We start from the raw sequence: 24,978 nt of genomic DNA, 5'->3' as shown, positions 1-24,978 counted from the left end.
TAGAGAGGGGGGTGGAGAGTCTAACCACCATAAAAATATTTATTGCACCCTAAAACCTCAATGTGCCTAATTTGATTTCATTTGCTTGATTAATTCTCGAGTAATGCCGAAATTTGAGTTTCATTTGTATGGCAGCCCCCACCCCTTAGAGAGAGAGAGGGGGGGGGAGAGTGTAACCACCATAGAAACATTTATTGTACCCTAAAACCTCAATATGCCCAATTTGGTTTCATTTGCTTGATTGATTCTCGAGTAATGCCGAAATTTGTGTTTCATTTGTATGGCAGAATGTGATCCGATGACTACACTTGACTACACCACACAACACTACGAAATATGCAGTAATGACGACCGGAATCAATCGTTTCATCTGAACTCACCGCCATTCAAACACTTCTCTGCATAATCAAGTGCGATAGAATAAACGCAGTCAGCTGTGTATGAAGCGATCACTACTACTAACGCACCGCCTTGTGTAAAATTTTAGGTTCAAAGTTTTCGGCTGAACGAAGCCGATGGAAACGATAGAAAACACACACTCCATTGCTGATTGAACAGGTAGCTCACTTGGTCACGTGTCGCCTATGTGAAAATACATGCAATCCGGAAGCACTTCTGTTCCCACATGCATATATGCATACCGAAATGTGTTTTCCTAGCACGGACCACACAACAAACGAGTATGGGAAAAAAGTCACTGAAACTGCTAGAGGTGAAAGAAGAAGAGGTGAACAAGTTTAAAGCCTCTGTAATAAAAAAAAAAGTTGAAGTTAAGTTATTGATTTTTGCAAGCCGTCCGGGAAGTGTTTTTTCTAAAACGGATATTGAATGCGGGTACGAACACAAACCGTTGGCTCGGTTATTCAAGACGGCATTGGAAGATATGCATTCATATCTTCAACCTACTGAATTTCTACGAATACCGATTGATGATTGACAAAATGCTTATAATCATTATCCGCGATAATTTTTTGATTCTTCGATTTTTTTTTATTTTTGGAAATTTTTAACCTTCATTTTTTCGATGTTGATTGACTATCAATTTTTTAATATTTTTTCCCAATTTGTTTGTTTGTAAGGCTCAATCGCAGTAGCTTCGCCGAGTTGCTAATTCAAAATTTGTTTACACAAAATTGCATCTTAATTCTTAGTTTAATAGGTTTCGACCGATTACTTGTGGTTTACTCGAAGTTAGGGAGAGATTATTTTGAGGGACTGATTCCTTTTCATTCCTTTCATTTTTATTCCTTTATTCCTTTTTATTTTCCATAATATATATTTTGTAATATTTTTCGATTTTTTTTATTTATATTTATCAATTCCATTTTAAAATATTTCCAATTCAACTTAATTTTTATTTTAGTTTGAATTTTCACATTTTTTTTTGGAGCTTTTGATTTCTATCGAACTTTTGCAGTTCTAAATAGTATTTAAAACTTAAAAATCTATACTTTCCGCTTTTTCCTTTTTAGCTGTCGCTGTTTTATATTTTCATTTTTCGATTCTTCCATATCATTGTTCGTTTCTGTGATTTCTGATTTCTTGCTTTTTCCACTGTTTATTTTTTGGTTATCATTGTTTGAGGTTACTATTCGACACCTCCGGTTGACTTATTCGTGCTTTGACTTTTCGATTTTGATTTTTTTTTAATTTTTTCCAGTTCTCCGATTCATTCTTATTTTGAGGTTTTTTCTAGAATTTATGTCTTTTTTTAGATTTTTGTGTTTGCTTTTATTTTAATTTCTGATTTAGTAATTATTTAGATACTTTTCAATGTGAAATTGGCTGTGCTTCTTTTTTCAATTCTTCGGTTTTCTAAATTTGATTTTTTTTTATTCTTCGATATTCTAATTCAGCCATTCCATGTCAAACGATCAAAACTGGTAATTTCGTTCTCTATCGCAAAACATTAGACCAGTATTTTTTATTCTTCTATTGGTTGGTTCTTTGTTTTTAAGAGGTTTTTAACTTTGATTTTTCTATTGGGGTGCCCATTTCCATTTTAAGGTGCTCCGAAAAATAAATTTCTTCCACATTTTCCCAAAAATGATTTTTGCTCGAAAATTCATAACATTTGAGCTACTGAACCAATTTAGATAATAACACATAACCTAACCTTCTTTGAAAAAATATCACACTTGCGGGAAGATTAGATTCTAGTCTAGTCACATAGGAATATTGAATAAAGACTTGACATATGTTAAATTTACGAAATAATAACTCAAAAACGAAACATAACATCTCTCTGATTTTCGAATATGTTATGTAAAAAAAAACCTCAGCTTTCCAGAAAAAATATGGCGCCCTCTATCTTTAACCGAGAAAACAATGAAGAACTGACTCAATCAATAATTACAAAATTGCATCTTAATTCTTAGTTTAATAGGTTTCGACCGATTACTTGTGGTTTACTCGAAGTTAGGGAGAGATTATTTTGAGGGACTGATTCCTTTTCATTCCTTTCATTTTTATTCCTTTATTCCTTTTTATTTTCCATAATATATATTTTGTAATATTTTTCGATTTTTTTTATTTATATTTATCAATTCCATTTTAAAATATTTCCAATTCAACTTAATTTTTATTTTAGTTTAAATTTTCACATTTTTTTTTGGAGCTTTTGATTTCTATCGAACTTTTGCAGTTCTAAATAGTATTTAAAACTTAAAAATCTATACTTTCCGCTTTTTCCTTTTTAGCTGTCGCTGTTTTATATTTTCATTTTTCGATTCTTCCATATCATTGTTCGTTTCTGTGATTTCTGATTTCTTGCTTTTTCCACTGTTTATTTTTTGGTTATCATTGTTTGAGGTTACTATTCGACACCTCCGGTTGACTTATTCGTGCTTTGACTTTTCGATTTTGATTTTTTTTTAATTTTTTCCAGTTCTCCGATTCATTCTTATTTTGAGGTTTTTTCTAGAATTTATGTCTTTTTTTAGATTTTTGTGTTTGCTTTTATTTTAATTTCTGATTTAGTAATTATTTAGATACTTTTCAATGTGAAATTGGCTGTGCTTCTTTTTTCAATTCTTCGGTTTTCTAAATTTGATTTTTTTTTATTCTTCGATATTCTAATTCAGCCATTCCATGTCAAACGATCAAAACTGGTAATTTCGTTCTCTATCGCAAAACATTAGACCAGTATTTTTTATTCTTCTATTGGTTGGTTCTTTGTTTTTAAGAGGTTTTTAACTTTGATTTTTCTATTGGGGTGCCCATTTCCATTTTAAGGTGCTCCGAAAAATAAATTTCTTCCACATTTTCCCAAAAATGATTTTTGCTCGAAAATTCATAACATTTGAGCTACTGAACCAATTTAGATAATAACACATAACCTAACCTTCTTTGAAAAAATATCACACTTGCGGGAAGATTAGATTCTAGTCTAGTCACATAGGAATATTGAATAAAGACTTGACATATGTTAAATTTACGAAATAATAACTCAAAAACGAAACATAACATCTCTCTGATTTTCGAATATGTTATGTAAAAAAAAACCTCAGCTTTCCAGAAAAAATATGGCGCCCTCTATCTTTAACCGAGAAAACAATGAAGAACTGACTCAATCAATAATTACAAAAACTAAAACCCAAATTTTTCGCAAAAGTTATATTTTTCAAAGAAAACTTATTCATAAGCTTCTATTTAATATATGTCGATCATATGAATCGGTCCAGTAGCTCAAAAGTTATGATTTTTTGTAGTGGAAAAAAGGGGGAGAAATTGTTTTTTCGAGCCATCGATTATCTTTCGAAAATCATATCTCAAAAACGAAAAAATAGCGTCTCTGATATCGAGATATGTTATGCAAAAAATCAGCTTTCAAGAAAAATATAAAAAAATGAAGCGCCCTCTAGCGCAAAGCAATAAAAAACGACTACAATGAATAATAAAAAAAATAAAATCCATTTTTTGCTTGTTCAATATCAGTTGATAGAAGGCTAACTTATTGGCTCCAATTTGATGTATCGATCATCCAAATCGGTTCAGTGATTCAAAAGATATGAATTTAAAAAAAATCGTTTTTGGGAAAATATGAAAAGAAATGATTTTTCGAACCCTAATAAAAAAATAAAAAAGTTACGGGTCTAATGTTTTGCGACGAAGAACAAAATCACTTTTGACGAAAATCTGAGAACCACTATATCGGTTCGGCATGGAATGGCTGTATTAGAAAAAAAATCGTGAAAACTGAAAACTTCGTTATTTTCAAACCCCAGAAATAACAAAATCCCATAAAAATTGAATCATAAAATCATAAAACTAAATAGTCAAAAGGTTGATATCTCTCGATTTTTTTCATTTTTAGATTTTTTCAAAATACAATTTCTCAATTTATTTAGCGTTTAAATTTACTTTAAAATTTTTGCACCTTTCAATTCTCCATTTTTCATTATTGGATTTTTTTTTTAATTTGAATTTGTTTTATTTTGGGTTTTTAGATTTGGTTTATTTTTTTTAATTATGTTTTTATGTTATATTAATTTTGTCTTTGTTGATCATTTACAATTCAGATTTTTTATTTTTATTTTCAAGTTTCATATTTTTTGTCGTCTTCGTGTTTCCAGAGTTTAGATTCCTGTATTTTTATCTCTTGTCTTTTTCGATTCCACAATATTCTAAGTTTCTGATTATTCAATTTGTTGGATATCACGATAATTTTATTACTTATTGAATTTAAAAAAAATCGATTTGCATTTTTGAATCTATTGAATTTCATGGTTTGTTGATTTTTAGCTTCGTTGATTAATCGATAATCCCACTTTTAGACTATCTGACGATTTTATTTATTTGCGATTTAATTTTTCTTCGTTTACGTATTTGTGTTTTTTGAGCTCTTGATTTTTAGTTCATTTATCCGTTGAGTTTTATTATTTGATAATTTCGTACGTTATAAATTTTGATTGATTTCAATTATTTCGATTTTTGGATTGGTGTTTCTCTTAGTTGTTGATTTTTCTTTATGGTGTCTTAAATTTTGACAATCAAAATTATTCAATTTTCTTTGTTTTGGTGTTTTTTACTTCTGTTTTCCTGAAACTCGAATTTCGATGTTTTAATTATCATTGTTGTACTTTTTTGCATTTTTGGCTTTTCGACCTCTCGTTTTTCAAACTTCGGGTGTTTTTTTTCTTTTCTTATTATGTGATTTTTTAATTAGATTTTTATTATGCTGATTTTTTCTCCAATTTTCCTATGTAGATTGTTTATTATTTTGTTTATTATTTTTCGATTGATTGTGATAATGATTATAGAAATCGTGGATCACGTGTGAAAAAGAAGGTATTATTATCGTTGTCGTTCATGAATCCTAGTACTAACTGCTAATAGATTGAAAAACAATTCGAGTTCATTTCAAACTTACCGTATCACCCAAACCCATTGAAATATCGGAGCGTTTTTTGTTCTCATCGCCATCTGTGCTTCTCACCATGGTTGTGAATCTTGCTAAAACACCCATTCACTTTGTACCTCGCTCAAAAATTAATTTCCTCCTTTTGAGAACGGCGCCCACACTGCACAACTACTAGGTTCCTCCTCAGTTTTCTACCCTTCCCCTGAATGATGATTTTCATTTTTAACAAGCAGAACAAACTTCTTCCGATCCACTTGAGTGGATTAGCAGTCTTGTCCAGAGGGTCCGCGTCCGGCCACATCCTTCCACAGCTACCAACAGCCAAAAGAGTACGTACCAGAAAAGACTCCGAAGACCAAGAAGGACCGGAAAATATCTACTTGCTCTGCCACAGCTTCTCTCCTCGAGAGACAAAAGCTGCTGCTAGTGCTGATGCTGGCGTTTGCCAAATGATACCGTCGTCGTTCCTTCTTCCGTGTGTCACCACCATCACACCGCGTATCCAATCTCCTCCAAGTGTAGTTGAAAAAGTAGCTCCGGGGTGGACTGAACAGGACAGGACAGAACAGCCCCCCGACAAGTACCGGGGAAAAAGTCAAACAATTTAAACTAATTTTATCCACTTTACCGTTTCCCACTGGATGTCGTTTTGCACTCTCCGTTTTATGTGTTTTTTCCGTCGGTTCTCAACGGGTTGTTCGAGGAGGAGATGTTGCAGTCGGTTCAATGCAGCAACAGCGCGTCCGCTGCGCCGGGATTTGAATCAGGATCGGAAGTTTTTAGTCGCTGGACCACTCTTGGCAACTGCACCCCAATCCGGGCGGAGGTAATAAATTTAATCCCCTCATTCCATCGCGCGCACACAGAAAAATATCTGTGTAATGACATCCTTTTCCACCAGCGCTGTTTTTGACAGCGCTGTGACAGGTTTGACAGAATGAATAGATCACTTGAAAATCATTAGAAAATATCCGAAATCTTTACCACCCGACCATGCTCAATTTTATTCATGTTCTGAGCGTGAAAATTTTTTAATGAGCAACGAGGAATTTTCTACCAACAATTACAAGTTCTTCGAATTTGGTTCAAAATTTTCCTGTCAAAAGTAACAGTACTTGCACGGATTACCTACTGGTTGACCAGCTGACTAGGTCAGGTTAAATCGAAGGTCTTCAACAACTCATCGAATATGTGCGCATTAATATTTGCTCGCTCGGGTACGAAAACACCTGAATCTTCTTTGCAAAAAGGCTGAGAATAAAACGAAATTTGGCATACAACAATTTAAAAAATAAGAAATCCAATAATTAAAAAAAAAATTGTTGAAAGAAACAAAAAATGTGACTAAAATAAAAAAAACATGAAATGCTCAAAATTTTAAAATTAGTAAATGGAAATAATTTTAAAATTAATAGTAAAATAATTAATAATTTCCAAATTTATTTTGAAACTGAAAAAAGAAATCAAAAAACAATCAAAAGAAATAAAATCAACATACAGATATAAAAAACACAGACGAATTGGAAATTTTAAAAAAATTAATCAAAAAAATCAAAAAGCAAAATCTAAATAAATCTGAAAAATTTATTAAACTTAAAAAATTGAGAAAATGAAAATAAGGAACATCTAGAAAACGGATTGGAAAAACTCCTGAATATTGAAAAAAAATAATTTAAAAAAATGAATTGAAAAATTGAATCGTAACTATTCGATTACGATTCGTTACGCGATAAAATACAAAAAAAAATTAAAACATTTCGACATACCGAACAATGGTGATCAGAATATTGAAATTTGAAAATCGAATATGGGGAATTTGAAATTCAAAAAATCGAAGAATCGAAATCGAAAATAAATCAAAAAGTCAAAGAAATATAATTAAAAATACAAGAATGAAAACATGAAAAAAAAATTAAAAAATTAAAATTAAAAAGTAAGAGACAAAGGAAAACAACATTTACAGAAAATTACAAAAATTACAAACAAATATAAAGCAAAAAAGCAAACAAATAACTAACAGGCTAAAAATACAAAAATAAATCTAATAAAAATATATAAATAATTTAAAAATTTGAAACCGGTTTTGAGAAAATCAAAAAAAAAATATTGAAAATTATTTCACAAATTCTAAAGTTAAAAAAAAATTAAATTTGTAAAGCTCAAACTTATATTTAACATCAAGAGATTAAAAATTTAAGATATAAAAATTCAAAATCAAATAGTAAAATAATCAAATTATCGAATATTATATATTTATCCGAATCATCGATAAATGTATTAATTATTCGATTTTTCAATTTCAATTTTTATAATTTTAGAATGTCTAATGTAATCTTAAAATTTTCAAATAGATTTTTACAAATCGTTTGAAAATGGTTTACAATCTGAAAATTGAAAAAAAAATCATAAAACACTAGAATCGACTGAACAAAAAATTGAAGAACGGTAGACTGAAGAAAATGAAATGAAGAAGAGAATAAAAAATACTGAACAATTGAAACAATTTAAAAAAAACTAAAATAAACAGATCTAACAATAAAAAAAAGAAAAAAAGAAAATGGAACGAATAAGAATGAAAAAAAATAAATGTACATCAAAACATTTCGCTCGAAAATTTACTGAAAAGAAAATAAATCATTAAAGATTCAATATCTTTAATGATTTATTTTTTTTTCAGTAAATTTTCGAGCGAAATGTTTTGATGTACGTTTATTTCAAATATCGACAATTGAAAAAAATACAATTTCGAAAATCGCTGAAAGATCGACAAATTGAAACGGTTTTGTCTATTTTCCCTTTTTTCGTAATGCAATCAAGAGTAAAATAAAAAAATTTAAATTAATCAAATCATCCAAAATTTCGAAAAAATTAAAATTGAAACATCACATGAAACATCAAATAAACAATCAGGAAATAAAAAAAAATATCATAAAACACTAAAACGAGCAAAACAAATAGTAAGGAAACAGTAAACCGAGAAAAATGAAATGAAGGACAGCATCGAAAATCGAAACATTGAAGAATGGGAAGAATAAATCAAAACATTCAAAAACATCTAAACCTCAAATAACGAAAATTGAAAAATAGAACCGGAATACGAAGAAACTAACTGATAAATTAAAAATTAAACAATCGAAACAAAAAAAACCACTAAAATCAACACATCTAACCATACAACTTTTTGGAAAAGTTATAAACCGGAAAAAAAAGAATGTAAACAAAAATCAAAAGTCGGAAATAAAAACACTTCGTTTTTGAAACCGTTGAAAAAATGAAAATCCAAAAATGTCCGAAAGATAGGCAAATTGTAAATCAAACAATCGGAACAATAAAAAATATCGAATTGACAAATCTAACAATAAAAAGCAAAAATAAAAATCTGAAAATTTTAAAATTCATTAATATCAATAACTCAAAATAATAATAAAAAAACAAAAATTCAGAAAATAAAAACACAAATCATTTGAAAATTTTCAATTCAATTATTTGAAAAGCCGGCAAATAAAAAAACAAATTGAAAAATTTGAACAAATGAAAAATCAAAAATCCTAAAATTGATAAAAAAAAAGCAAAACAACCAAGAATCAAAACTTCAAAATCAATCTTTAAAGTCTGAATTGGAAAAAAATATACAATAGAAAAATAAAAAACTTAATTTTTCAAAAAACCTAAAATCGATGAATCGCAAAATAAAACAAAATCAAAATCAAAACACAAACATCGACAGTGTAACAATTCAAAATATGAAAAATTTGACAATCGGGAAAAAGAAAAATTGAGGATTTGAGAAAAATAAAAAGAAAAACAAAAACATTGAAAAATCAGAGAATCCTGAAATAAAAAAAAATGACAATCAACAAATTAGAAGAATAATTAAGAAATAGAAAATTCAATTGTGAAATTTCAATGAATTATTGGTTGGAAATGCACAATTTTTTAAATCGAAAACCCGATAAAGAAAATTCTAAAATCCAAACAATCAAAGAATCAACAAATTTGGAAAAAAATGAACTGAAAAATTTAAAAAAAATGGGGGAAAAAAAGAAAACAGACAATTGAAAAATAAAACATCTAAAATCTAAAATTTCAAAAAATTAAAAAATCAATGAATTAGAATATAAAAAAAAATTAAAATCAAAACACAAACATCGACAGTGTAACAATTCAAAAATCGGGAAATATAAAAATTAGTGATTTAAAAAATGGGTGAGTTATATCTATGATATAACCGCAAGGTTGACATGGGACTACCGTAATCATTTGTTTGTATTGATTAAATTATTGATTGAATGAAACAATCTTCGAATTCAATTGAATCCAACATATTTGCTTTGTAAGTAAAGAATTTGAACAAATGCCAAAAATACCTCTGACTTGCAATTTGTTTGAAATGCTGCTGATTTCCCCAGGTTCCTCGGTTTTGAAGTCTGTGTTGGGGAAACCGTAAATCGGGCCAATCAAGTGGCAGTTAGGGCGTTTGGATAACGCTTAACATTTTACAGTTATTCAATTGTTTATATCATGAAAAATAACATTTTATTAATTGTGATAAATGTGTAGAAATACATCCTATCGATGGATGCAAACATCTTTCCGATCTATTGGGAAATGTTCGAGTTGTAAGCATTCGAGATCTTTCATTTTTTCCTGCATGTTCTGTGTTTGAGTTTTCTATTTACCTCCCATATATTCCGCATATAATGTGCTTTGTGAACCAATAGTTTGTGGTGGAGTCAGTTTGGCGCGGCTTCAAGAGTTACACACGCAAGTTACACAACCAGCCCAGTCCATGAATAACATACAAATTTCTATTTTGGAATCTCACGTAGCTGTGTTTGGAACATAGCCCTTGTTGAGACCTCATTCAATTCGGAACATTCAACTGTCGGTCGTCCCAGTCGGGTTACCAGAGCCCCACAAATGTGTATAGGTCTTGGTTACGTTCATCACGTGTCTTCGGAAGACGACAATCCAAAGCCACTACGAGAGAGCTCGAAAGATGTGCACGCTTCTTTGGTAGTCGAAATACTATCGAAACTTCACACGTTTGTTACCTTTGTTACAAGGTTCAAAATGACACAAATTTGCTCAAGTTCATTCCCCTTCGTAAAAGCGAACTTCGCGGAAGCAGGTCACCCCAGATGTACGGAAATATACGCGTTTGACAAAACAAGTTTCCTCACAAAAGACTGTCCGGCCCAAAAACCACCCTTCGTCAAATCTAGGTCATCATCCTCCAAACGCCTTGCCTAGCGACCAAAGGTGTTATTGCGTAACACATTGCACAGAAGGGGGACTAGTCGGGTGACGCAACACAATCCCTCCGGAGAAGTCACCACCAGTGTGACCTGTCTGTAAGTGGCTTGTTCAGCTTCTTCGCTTCATAAATTTATACACGAGCGTCCACACACACACACACACACAAACAAAAGCTCGCCCTAGACAGCGGAAAGTTTCCCTTCTTCACGTTCTTTGGATGTGTGCCTCATTTTCTTACATTTTATAAACCATGCAGAATGGACTAGGTAGAAGAATGAACATGAGAAGGAAAAAAACGAAGGATTCCCGTTATCCGACGGGGCGATCAGAAAACGGCCTGAAACTGAAGATAATACGCACAGGCAGAGAGAGTGAGCGAGACTCAAGTCAAAGTGCGGTTTTTCATTCCATCACCAATAAAACAATATATGACAGCGCCGCGTCAAGGCTGTGGTTGTGTCTGTCTGTGTGTGTGAGTGAGTGAGCAGCGCGCGGAAGATTGATAGGGTTAAATGTTTCATTAAACTTTTATATTTACATCGCTCCGATATTGCGGGCCGGGTCGGTTCGGGTGTTGTGTTTTCGTCCCGACTTGCCCATCCGTTTCGCTCCTTTGGTGTGGAGGGAGGGTGACCAGGAAAAAAGGGTTTCGATGACCAACTTTGGGATAATGCCTGCTGATACTGTCAAATGGGATGTGGGAAGAAGCGAAGGAAAGAGGGATCCCACTGATATAAGTGACGGATGATTCCATAATGTGGCATATCTCCTTCCCCGGGTATATTTTGCTACTGTCCAAAGTTTGTTTTTCACTCTCTGTGGGGGTAGTAAATGGATGGCTGGCTGTTTACTCCGACTAATGTTTGCGGTTGTAGGAGAAATCCTCGTTACGGACTGGTGACAACGGGAATTATGGCTTGAAACCAAGTCCCTTCCACCCCTCAGTGTAATCTGAGTGATTAGTTGGTTTCTCGATTGAGCCCAACCAAAAAAATACTTTCGATGGCTCGCAGAAATTGATTTATTGATTATTCAACAGTGTCGGACACTCTGGACAAACGTCTATCGAGAGGGTGGTAAATCAGAGGCAATAAAAATACAAGTCTTAGATGAGAAATTGATCAGAGCGGCAACCATCTGAATGAAACTATTGAGAATCTTCGATTCTTCTGAAACTTTCTATATTGCATAGTAAGTATCAAATATGTTATTTTTCGTTGCTATATAAACAATTTTAGTATCAAACTATAATCAAATGTTAAACTTTCACAATCAATGCTTTTTTTTAGCACTACAAACTGAAAGTAGAAACAAATATTATTAAATATCTGAAAAAAACTAAGAATTCAAAATCAAACAATTGAAAAAAGTTAAACAAAAACCACTGTATAATAATAATCGATAATCGTCATAATCGACTAATCTATCAATCATAAAAAAATAAATAAATAAATCAGAAACTTTTTAAATTGACAAAAATCGAACATGGAAACAAAAGATGAATAGAATCAGAAGTCGAAAAGAAAGGAAGAAAATCTTACAATTAAAAAAGAAACCTTTAAAAAACGAAAAATTGAATTGAAAATTTAAAAATATTGAATAGCAACACAATAAAAAATCAAACAACGTAAAAATAAAAAAATAAAAAAATGAGAAATACGAAAAATTATGAAACGAATTTAAAAAATCAAATCAAAATACACAGAATCAACACACAAAAAACAAAAACAAATTCAATAACAATGAAAAAATTAAACAAAATTAAACATATCAATAAATTAAAAGAACTTGTTTATGAAAAAAATAGTTCTGTAAAAGTATTTTTAACTAAAATATTGGGACATTATGCAAAAACCAGTTATTACTACTTTTCATAACATAACTCTAATATCGACTGATGGTTCAGTGAAATAGATATATTGATCAATACTTGGTTAACACGTTCCGCGCCACGTGTATCACAATTGGTACACGAAGTAACAGCTACACTAAAAAAGGGGTTGACACTGGCGTTAATCTAAAACATGATTGAAAACTTAATCTTCAAGTCTGCAAAGAATCATTTGGACACGCGGGTATTAAATTGGTGTCGTTGGAAAAAATCGTCTAATTGAAACCCGGGGACAAAAAGTAAACAAAAGTTCAAAAATTAAAGATTTGAGGTTCGTACTACATGAAAAAAAGAAAAAAAAACTTAAATTAAAACAAAAATAATAACTAAAAAATCAAAACAATGAAAAGTAAAAGAATAAAATAATCTTATAATCATAAACTTAAGAAAAAAACGAAATAATCATCCAAAACTCCAAACTGGAGGAGCAAAAATTAAAAAAAAAAAAATGACAATCCGACGATCGTGGAAAATCGTTGGTTTCCACCAACGATCGTCCAACGAAAATAGAAAAAAAATAATATACCCTCAATAATAATTTTTTTATAATGTTTTGAGATTTTCCACGTATTTTCTATTTTCTATTTTTTCTATTCTTACAATTTTTCTATTTAAATCAAGTTTTTTAATTTTTAATTTTTGCTCCTTCAGTTTCGAGTTTTTCAATTATTAATTGCGTTTTCTTTTTCTTAATTTCATGAGTTTTAAAATATTTTATCCTTTAATTTTTTTATTGTTTCGATTTCCGAGTTTTTAATTTTTACGTTTTTTTTTTCTATCTTTAAGATAATTGTAAAAGGCTCAAATCGATTTTTTTCGCTTTTTGGTGTGTCCAAATGAAATGAAAGACTCGAGAAAAAAAAAATTTCTATCAGAGTTTAATCAAACAATTTAAAAACGAAAAAGACAAAAATCCAAATCACGAAAAATGGAGGAATTGGGCAAATTGAATGGAGTTGGCAAATTGAAAATAAAAAAATATAAAAAATAAAAAAAAATTAAATTAAACGTTAGCGTTCGTCGAAAAATCTATTTTATATTAAACGAATACGAAAAATTTTGAAATTGGAGAATACAAACAATAATATAAAAATCAAAAAAAATAAAGAAACATAGGCCCAAGACACAAAAAAAATCTGAAACCGAAATACACGATCCTAAAAAAACTACAAAAATCGAGAAAATTCAAAATCAACCTTTTGGAAGAATAAAAGAATCATAATGAGAATAATCGGAGAACCTAAACATTGAAAAAGATTAAAAAATCATTGAATGAAAGATCGGAAAATTATGAAAATTGAAGAATCAGAAGAACATAAATACGAGAAATGTTAAATTCAAAAATTAAAATAATAAAAAAATTTAAAAAGAATTGTTCTAAAATTTGAAATGAAAAAATCAAAGAATCAAATCAAATAATCTGAAAATAGGAAAATCAAAAAATAAAACGTTACTGTTCGTCAAAAAATCTATAAACAAAAACAAAAACAAAAACAAATTCAAAAATTAAAATAATAAAATAAATTTTAAAAAAATATTCTAAAATTTAAAACGCAAAAATCAAAGAATCAAATCAAATAATCTAGAATGAGAAAATTAGAAAATAAAACGTTAGTGTTTGTCAAAAAATCTAAAAACAGAAACAAAAAATCGAAAATCGAAAATTTGCGAATATGAAAAGTTGAAAATACAAACAATAATCGAAAGATAAAAAATTTAAAAACCAATCGAAAAGTTCTGGGCAAAAGAAAAACAGAAATCTGAAAATTTACGAATAAAAAAATTGAAAATCGAACTATCGAAAGAATAAAAAACAAAATGAGAACAATCGGAAAACCTAGAGATTGAAGATATTTGAAAATCAAAAAATGATAGTTCCGGAAATTATGAGTATTAAAGAACCAGAAGAATGGAAATACGAAAAATTCCAAAATAGAAAATAATAAAAATAATGAAATAATAAAAACATTTTTCTAAATTTTTAAACTCAACATTTTAGATTTAAAAAAAATAAAATCCCTAAATCAAATCCATAAATAAGGTAACAAAATTTTAGAAAAAATAATAATTGATGAAACAAAGCAACTAAAATGAAAAAAAAATCCAAAGATCGAAGAATCAATAAATTGAAAATTAACGAATCGAAAAATAGCAAAATGAAAACATAAACGAAACATTAAAATCGACAACTCAAACAGTGCTAAAAATTAAAAGCCGGAAACTGGAAGTAAAACAACGATCCAGCCAAAAGCGTTGAAAATCACTATAATACAGATATAAAAAAAAACTGGATATTCAAACAATGATGAAAAATAAAAAAATACATCGAAAAATTTAAGCCATAAAAAAATAGATTATCATTATTCTTTGTATTTTTTTTTCTAAAACCAATCGAAAATCGAAAGAATCGAAGCAATAACAAAAATTAAGAACTGAAAATTGAAAATGAACATAAAACAATCGAAAAACAGGAAAAACAGGCTGCTATATAAACAGTTTTAGTATCAAATTATAATCAAATGAAAAAAAAAGTTTTTAGTTTAAGTTTTTTTTTCTTTTTTCCATGTAAGAAAAATCAGGAAAATCAGACAACAAAATTTTGGTGTTCGTCAAAAAATTAAAAAAAAAAGCAAAATCGAAAATTTAGGAATGCGAAAAAATTGAAAGTGGAAATTTCAAACAATAATCGAAAAATTAAAAAAAAATCGAAAGGTTCTGGACAAAAAACATTAAACCAAAAGCACAAATCTGAAAAATCTACGAATCGAAAAATAAAAAATCAAACTATCGGAAGAATAAAAGAAACGAAATGGGAGCAATCGGTAAACCTAGAAATTGATAAAGATTCGAAAAACAAAGGAAAGAAAATTCCAGAAATTATGAATGTTAAAGAATAAGAAGAATAGAAACACGAAAAATAGAAAATAATAAAAAAAATTTTTTTGTTTTTGCAATTAAAAAAATTTAGATTTTAAATAAGTGAAAATCGATAAAAAAGAATAAAGTAACAAAATTTGAGAAAAAATAAATAGTTCATGAAATTGAAAATCAACGATTTGAAAAATAGGAAAATGAAAAAATAAACCAAACACTGAAATCGACAAATCTAGCAGCCCTCAAAATTAAAAAGATACTAAAACAAACAATGTATTGCCCCGGAAAAATTCTAATCCAAACGAAAAATCTAAGAAAAATCGAAAAAATGAAAACCAAAAATTATGAAAAATGGGAACAAACGGAAAATTTAAAAGAAGCACAGAAATGCAAAAAAAAAGTTGCAATCCAAAATTCAAACAATAATAAAAAAAACAAAAAACCACTAATTCGAGGCAAAAAATACAAAAATCTAAGATGATCATGAGATATTGTGTAATCTCATTGGTCGCCAACCATTAGTCGAAATATCAAATGGCTTGAACGATGACAAGTAAGACAAAAAAGGTATTGACACGAAACGTGTTTAATTTTTGAAATTTTTAAAATAATTAGTGTTTTATTCAATTTGCTCGAACATATTTTTGGTATTTTTTATTGTGGGTAATGTTGAGCTATTTTATACAGTTTTCATTTGCTTGAAACTCACTGAATTTATCCTTTATCCTTTATCCTTTTTTATATTTTGGATAATGTTTCCTTTTTCTCTTCCTATTTCAAGTTCACTACTTCATAGTAGAATTTAAGTTTTTTTTTTTAAATTCAGCTTACCCAAGCTTTAATTTTATTATTTTGAACAAAATTTGCTTTAAATAAAAACTTTTCATTGTGCTAAATTCATTTAAATGTTATTTTGGATCTTTCAGAATTACGCTGAGTAATTTGTATTACAATCTATCTTTTGTACTAATTTCATTGATTTTTTTTTACTAAAACTCAAGTAAATTTCTATTGATTTAATTTTAAATTCCAAGTAATGTAAAGTAGTTTCAGTAGACCTATTTTTCAGCTGAACGTCCAGACCCACTTGTGTTCTAATCTTAGGTTCAAATGATTTTTAGTACAAACAATTTTTTTAGACTAATAAAAATTATTTTTCTGCATCTTTATGTTTTGAGTAATTATTGAAGTAAAAAAAATATTTTTGAATTTTTTTTCTGCATCAAAAATTTTATACAAAGTAGATCTAAAATTTTTGAGTTATAATCCTTTTTTAGATCATCATTGTTGTGCATAACAATGATTGTTTTATTTTTTTCCAGCACGAAAATGAAAAGAAATATGAAAAAAACGTGCTTAGATATAAAAAGTCCTTTTTTAGTATCAGTTTTCTCATTGTTATGAAAAAAAAAAAAGCTGAACTATACTAGTGATTATGGCCCCACGAAGTGACGTTTCCCTGGACAAACGAAAATCAGAAATTATTGACATTACAAGCAGTACACCTCCCCCAACTAGAATCACTGCAAATGCATCAAATTCATTGCTGGAGAGACCCAATTTTCAGCGCCCTAAATTTCCCCACGCCTATTAATCGCGTTCGCGTTTCGAATTCTGTCATCCTGTCAGAGTGTCACGGGGGAAAATTATTATCCACACGGTGGGTGGTGTTTGCAAAATTGTGTCACACGATACATGAGAGCCGATGATGATGTGGGCGCGCAATCTGCTAATTGCCATCACTTCTCCATTAATTACCGTCAACTTTCTGTCCCCCTTCCTCTCTCCCTCTCTCTTCGAAATGCATTCCATAGCTTGTTTCCCAATTGATTAATAATGGACCTAATGTCCGGTTTCAGCAGCGGCCAGCGCTTTTCGATAGACCCACCCCACCCCTTTGTTCATGGGCGGGAAGCTGAGGAACAGGAACACCGTTAAACCGGTTGACAACTCTATTTTCCTGTCAGCACTCGGTGTAAAACACTAATTTGGCCGCTAATTTATTCAATCGAAATCGTTTTGTTTCGCTTGTTCATTTTTTTTTTGGTTGGTTCGACGGCTCTCCCATCGAAGTGTGTATATAAAACCGCGGCTGGGCGGTCGCGCTGAAGTGGTTTTCGCGTCCATCGATATGGTAGTTTAACGTGTTTCTTTTTTTTCTGTTGGTTTCGTGTGTGTTTGCGCTCCTCGATTAAACCACTCGAAACCACCTCTGAAAAACTCGCGGCCGACAACATCGATGCGTGCGATAATCGATGTTACGAGCACTCCGAGCCCCTGTTTTATCTGAAAAGGTTTAGTGTTGTTTTATTTTTTTTTATTCAGGCTCATAAACGTTGACGTTGATTTTCGCTTCATCCACACGCGTTTCAGCGTTTCACGCGTTGACAATATAAATCACCCATATAACGAGTTCATTAGTTGATTAGCTCGCGGCTAACCACACTTCAAAAAACTTCTCGAGTAAACTGCCGTCATTTAACTTTCGAGTTGTTATCGATAGCTACCACCACCCACTGAAATGAACTGAACACCGAACCCACAGAGAGGCTCTGAACAATTTAAATTATTCAGAGCTCCCGCTGTTTTTTTTCGGGAGGAATTTTGACCCTCTTCAATGCTGGCGCGCTATTAAGATAACGATCGCGGCGGTACTTGATTCCGGTCTTCGTCGCTTAACCTCCCGTCCCCGATACAATGACGGCAGAAGGTTTTGCTATTATCTGAGAGAGCTCACAGGGCAAAAGGTGGCTTATGATTTTGCGTAATACTCTGGGTTTAATTTTTGTGTTTCATACCATCCGAAAAACAAGGATTCCCTGACCCTACTTTTCAGGGCTATGGTGAGTGCGTTACTCTTAAATATGATTGGTGTTTGGAACTCTGTCAATAACTCTGAAAACAGGCTCATCCAGAATTGTCTTAGAGCAAAATATTGCTTTTGCTGCGGCAAACCGCCATTTCCCGTTTTGCCACCGAGTGCTCCAAAATGTATTCTCAGCATATGCTTAGAGCAAGCAGAAGCACTGACGCGCTGAAGCAAGTAAGAAGAGGAGTACTAAATTGTGTTTCATCCTTGTTTCCAGGGTAAGTATGATACAATTTTATTGACATTTTGTATTCTAGTCTCGCTTCAGTTAGCCATTATCCAATGGTTCTACCCGACGCGAAGTTCAAATTCAAAACAAGTAGTCTTTCAGTATCTCTAAGCGAAATTACAAATTACAAAACATAATTTTCTGAACCAAGATCCACCAGTTATATTCTGCAGAACCTTTCGCCGAACGGCAACAAAAAATTCGAACCGAATCAGTTGTGTGGTGTCGGCGCCGATGACAGCACCCGATGTCGAACCAATTTTATTTTCAGTTTTAAACCGAAGAACACAGCTCTCACCGCAGTAAAATATCTTCTTCACGTCCAGTTCAAAAGTGCTACACTTTGACATCACGTTCAGCCCGGACACAATGCTCGAATTCGTGAAAATTGAAGGATCGATTAGAAAAAGTCACCAATGAGTCAATCTTCTTCTGAGTCAGTCTTCTTCAGGCAAAAACAAATATAAAAATCAATAATTAATGAATTCCAACTAAAATTTAAGAGTGGATGCCAATGCCAATTTAGACCAAAAACAAACTAACTAATAAGTGTGAACTTAAACTGGGGTTATCGTATTTGGATGTCTGGTTACACTTAAAAATATTTTATTCGAATACCATTGACAACAACGATTACTTCAATTCAACAGATCATGTATTTACAGTAGAAGCCCGATTATCAGCGAATTCCATAGTAAATCTAATAATAAAACGCGTTCAGTATGTTTCGAACTGTGAGGGAGTGCAGAAGATGCGATCCATCAGGAGGAGAAAAGAAGGCGACCAAGAGAGTACCAGTGTCGAAAATTGATTCCGTTTGATGCATCGGAGCAGCCGCCACACACACACACACACATTTTACATAGATATTGTTATGACTTAATCTATACCAATTGTTTCTTTTCAGATCCGTACATGGGCTCACCAATCAAACCACCCGGCAATCACTCATTTCGGGTCCACATAACACCAAACCGGTTCTTTTCAGGACCACTTCACTACTTTGAAAAAGTTCAATTGAAGTTTTCGAAATATATATGATAATTTCATACTTATACTCATCCGCTCACAGATTTACAAGAAGAACTTTCACCAATCTTGCAACTTATTTATTCATCAATTCATTGAGGATTGATTCAGATGCAACTTCAAACAAATGATCACTAAATCAACGATAGTCCTACGTCACCCTTGCGGTTATACCACAGATATAACCCACTTCCTGTTTTTTATCTAAAGATATCTTTTGTTGTATATTACACTGTTACCATTTATTGGCGTAAGAGTATATTCCTATCCATCGATAAACATTATCTATTACACAGAAGCCGTTCAGGCGTAAGAGTATTCCTATTCTATCGATACACAACACATGTCGCCTTTTTCGGCGTAAGAATATTCCTATTATTCGAATGTTCACAGTTGGACTGTTCACACAGGACTGTTGATATTATTTGTTTATTTGTTTATTTGTTCTGGCATCAACAGACTACAGTGGTCCAAATGATACAATTATCTAACTCTAATTAATTCTAAAAACCGTTGTTTCAATGTAACACGCGATATGTTAAAATCAAACGCCGAAGAAACTGTGTTGAATGCACGCTGAAGGCTTGCTATTGCTGTGTACATGCCATAATTCGTTCGCCGAAGTATGGTCCGCAGAAAAGGAACTCTCCGCAACCGTCGAGGTGGTACGTTGAGATTTAGGTGGCTTAAAATTTCTGGAGAATCGACGCGACCAGTGAGTGTATCCGCTACAAACAAAGACTTAGCTAGCTTTCTTCTGCAGTGCAGTGAATCCAGATGGATCAACAAGCATCGGGTTTCGTAACTAGGAAGCTGATGAGGATTGCGCCACGGAAGCAGGCGAAGTGCGTACCGAATGAATCTTCTCTGAACGGACTCGATTCTCGTAATGCCAGTTTGATAGTGCGGATTCCAAACGATACTGCAGTATTCCAGAACAGGCCGAACTAGAGCGCAATACAGGGATTTGAGACAATGTACGTCCGTGAAAGTTTTTGAAACCCGCATAATGAATCCCAAGTTTCTAGATGCTTTATCAACAACATACGATACATGTTCTTTGTACGACAGTCTCGAATCCAGTATCACTCCAAGATCTTTGATCTTCATAACTCGTGGAATGGGAACACCAGAGAGAACATATTCGAACGTGATCGGTTCTTTTTTCCTAGAGAAGGATATCGTGGAACATTTTAATGGATTTATAACCATACAGTTCGTGGCGCACCATTCGGCTACAATATCCAGTTTTCGTTGAAGAAACCAGCAGTCGGCTACAGAACTAATACGGCAATAGATTTTTAAATCATCCGTAAACGAAACGCGAGGTCCTTCTAATACCAAGCAAATGTCGTTGAAGTAGATTAGAAAGATCAGGGGTCCGAGGTGGCTTCCTTGAGGAATACCGGAAGCTGCAGAAAAAATGTTGGAGCTGCTATCACCGATGGTAACGCGAAGTTTTCGTTCTTTGAGATAGGATTGGAACCAATCTAACATCCTTCCTGTGAATCCGAGCTTTTCCAGTTGTGCGATTGCGATGTCGTGATGAATCTTGTCGAATGCAGCAGTCAAGTCCGTATAGATGGCATCAGTTTGGCTATTCCGTGACAAACTATCCACTATATAATTTGAAAATACTAACAGGTTCGTCGATGTTGAGCGTTTCGGCATGAATCCATGCTGGTCATCAGTTATGTACTGTTTGCAAAACGAGAAGACGGGTTCCATCACTACTAATTCAAAGAGTTTAGAAGCAGCACAAAGCGATGAAATACCGCGATAGTTATCGACGTTTCGCTTATCACCTTTCTTGTGTACCGGAAACATTTCGATTGTTTTCCAAAGCTCAGGAAAAGTTCCCGAACTCAAGGAATGCCGGAAGAGATACAACAATGGCGTCGCTAAACTATTTATGCATCTTTTCAATAGCATGGATGGAATACCATCTGGGCCTGGACTAACAGAAGATTTTAGTTTAGCGGCGGCGGTGAGAATCTGGGATTCCGCAACATCGAAGCTGCTGAAAGAGTAGCTCATTGACGGAACATTCCTGACAGCGGAAGCAACTTCCGTTGTAGATAGTGAGCGATCAGAGAACACAGTGGAGAACTTTTTCGAGAATAAACGACATATCTCTTCTGTATCTGAACTTGCCGTATCCTCGTATGACATTGTAGAAGGCAATCCATCTTCCTTGCGTTGTTTGTTGACGAATTTCCAGAACGATTTAGGATTTCTTCTAAAATTGTTTTGTAGATTACGTTGATATCGTCTAAAACAACTTTGACTGAGCCTGTGGTAAACGCTGTTTATATGCCGATAAAAGATCTTTGACATTGAAGTTCGTTGTATTGAAAATCTCCTCAGGGCAGCTCTTTTTCGCGATTTAAGGTTGCGAAGCTCCAATGTTTGCCAGGGTTGTCCTTTAGCAATGGTATGAACCTTTTTGGGAACGTGTCGGTCAATGACATAGGCCAAAACATTAGAAAACGTCTGCACTGCACTGTTAGCGTCGTCATTATCTAAAATTTCGTCCCAGTTGATTTCATTCAAGACATCAGAGATGCTAGAAAAATCGGCTTTGTAAAAATTGTAGCTCACAGATACAGGGTCGTCTCTTAAAGATATTTTACTCCTTTCGTACGATATCAGCAGTGGAGGATGATGCCGTACAACCTTGACTAAAGGGGTCGGAGCTAGTACCAAACTAGGAGCTTGGTTTGTAGAACTGACAAAGCACAAGTCCAGAATGCGAATGTTTTCATTTGGTACACTATTTATCTGTCGAAGAGTGACAGTACTGTAGCTGTCCAGAAGATCCGAGGCGATTCGGGTAATCTGTGAGTGCGCTGGATCAGCAAATAGAAAACCGTGTGTTGAAGAACGCCATCTGAGACCTGGGAGATTGAAGTCGCCAATAATTATTATTTCATCGACTGCAGCAGCAAAACCACATATAGTTTCGACGGATTTGATGTGATCTCCAATCAAAGAAGAGTCATTGATACGAACAGGATACGATTAGACTTCCATTGTTGTGTTATTAATAGTGCCAATTACCGATGCAGCAGACCGAAAATGTGAGCGGTAAGGGGCTGGGATTACCGTCACATGATGATTGTTGCGTGGACATAGTAGCTAGAATAACACAGAAAAAATGGTCAGAGGGGCTCTGAGTTATGAGCTCATGATCGTTCGCTTAGTAGCGGACACGCTGGTTGCGTGGTTAGGCTACGAAAACCCCCAATAAATCTATAGGTCTCCCTGGAATTTGTCAGTGAGTGATGGGCTCATGCTGTTTTTGACGTAGAACTACGTCTTTCAGAAAGGGTGCCAAATCAGAAAACGTTTTTATGAAATAAAGTTAACGTTGATAACTATTTTCACTGTGAATGAGTTCTCACGATTTGCATACCAATCGAATCGGAAATCCTCTAAGATTTGTTTGATATGCTGTACATTACAATTCACTAATCTCTAAACGGCTTAAATTCATGAAAACTGGAAGAACTTCCTACTGTGCTCACCTTACCCGTATTTCGAATGCTTATAACTCGAACATTTCTGAACAGATCGGAATTGATAGGAAATATTTCTACGCGTCTATCACAATTAATAAAATGTTATTTTTTCATGAGATGAACAATTGAATAACTGTATAATGTCAATCGTTATCTAAAAGCCCTAACTGTCAAGTTTCGATTGGCCCGATTTTACGGTTTCCCCAATACAAACTTCAAAATCGATGTACCTGTGGAAATCCGCTTTGCAAATATACGTGCAAGTCGGGGGAATTTTTGTTCCCACCGAGCTGTGTTTCCCTAACACGGACTCCAAAATCAATGTGTCAGGAGAAATCCGCTTTGTCAAAACATGCAAGTCGGGGGTATTTTTTTCCCCACTGAGCTGTGTTTCCCTAACACGGACTTCTAAATTAATGTGCCTGGGGGAATCCGCTTTGCAAATACATGCAAGTCAGGGTTTTTTTTCGGTGTTGAGTACTTTTGTACTCGCTTGTCGTTGTGCAGACCGGAATATGTTTCCCTAAAACGTACTTTTAAACTGAGAAGCCTGGGAAAACCGTCGTTTCAGATACTAGAGATGGATGAACTTTCGCGGTTCGAGAACTACGTAAACATGAGATATGCAATAATTTCAGAGGGAAATGTAAAATAAACAAGTGGTAAACAAGGTACACAAGTGGATTGCATAATATAATTGCATAGTTCTACGTCGAAAATATGCGGTCATGTCCTAGACACAACCCCTTACATTTTATTTTTGTTCATGGCTTTTACATTATTTGGTCACCGCTGTTAACCACGACCTAATAGAAATAGAATTTAATGATTTCGGTATTGATAAAACATAGTTTTCATGCTGAGACATCGTTTTTCGTGTTTGCGCCTCATTTTTAGTCCTATATTGCGTTTTTCGCGATTTTAATTAATCGCTATTCTGTGGATAATCGGGGTTCTACTGTATTTTAAAATTAGCTTGGCATGATTAAATTGTAATATAAAATCTGTACGGGCGTCTTCATTTTCCGATAGATTGATCCAATAGCTACGTTTCTCCTCCGGCATTAATGGCAAAATTTTCTTAATGATGAAATCTTTCCGGCGTTTTTGAATATGCCATGTGGCTCAGTTTGTCGTTGAAAAGTAGTTTCATACATCGAATCTTCCTTCAGCTTGTTCTCCGTAAACAGTTCAAGTGTTTTCATATCCTCGATGTTCCCCTAGTAACAGTTCGTTTCAAAAAACCTTTTATGAAGATGAATTGTTTCATATCAGCCATCTTTGGCTTATTTTCAAGGTTATTCAAAACACACTTCTTGAATTGAAATGAAAACATAAAGAAATCTGAAAATTGCATTCCACAAACCTGTGGTACAATGGTTCTTCAATGTCATCTCCGCTATCTCCCCTCCTTGTTTATATTTATCATTACAAATGGGGTTTCAGCGTAGCGAAGATGCACTATTTTTACGTACGAGTTATGAAGCACGCACGTACGCGAACAAATATCTATATATCGATGGCTTGAAGAAACTTAATATACACACACTTATCTCTGTCTTGCGCTCTTCTCAACAGAAGCCCTTTCTGTTAATATTGCTAGTCTAGATTAGCTTAGCTGTCATAATTTGTGGAGAGAGTTTTCCTATCGTCATGCGAAACCAAATCACTGACAAAATTCCAGAACATTTATTTTCTTGGTGAGCTGACGATAGCCTAGCTTGATGATTCCCCACACAATTGTGTAGCTCAATACATTAATGCAATGGCGTCAGATTTATGAAATGATTGCAATGTCAGAGAAATTAGCGAGTGAGTAATTTGGTCGCGTCCACAGCTCAATTCGAAATTAAGACATGTGATGGCGCAAAACAAGGAAGAACAAGCGATGTTCATTGTTTCGTATCTAGAGCGATACTGAAAGTTTGCCTTTCCATCCTTGTT

The 24,978-nt window shown here is 33.0% G+C and overlaps 1 protein-coding gene across 7 annotated transcripts in view; it reads right to left on the bottom strand.

The window, feature by feature from the left end:
* The window catches only part of LOC129774403 (trithorax group protein osa), a 476,322-nt gene that overhangs the window by 440,813 nt on the left and 10,531 nt on the right, over positions 1-24,978 (bottom strand). The window lies entirely within an intron of this gene.

This window comes from Toxorhynchites rutilus, chromosome 1, assembly GCF_029784135.1.
Source record: "Toxorhynchites rutilus septentrionalis strain SRP chromosome 1, ASM2978413v1, whole genome shotgun sequence".
Classification (NCBI taxonomy): domain Eukaryota; kingdom Metazoa; phylum Arthropoda; class Insecta; order Diptera; family Culicidae; genus Toxorhynchites; species Toxorhynchites rutilus.
The sequence above is the reverse complement of the archived record's forward strand: the minus strand, read 5'-3'. Positions and strand labels throughout refer to the sequence as shown.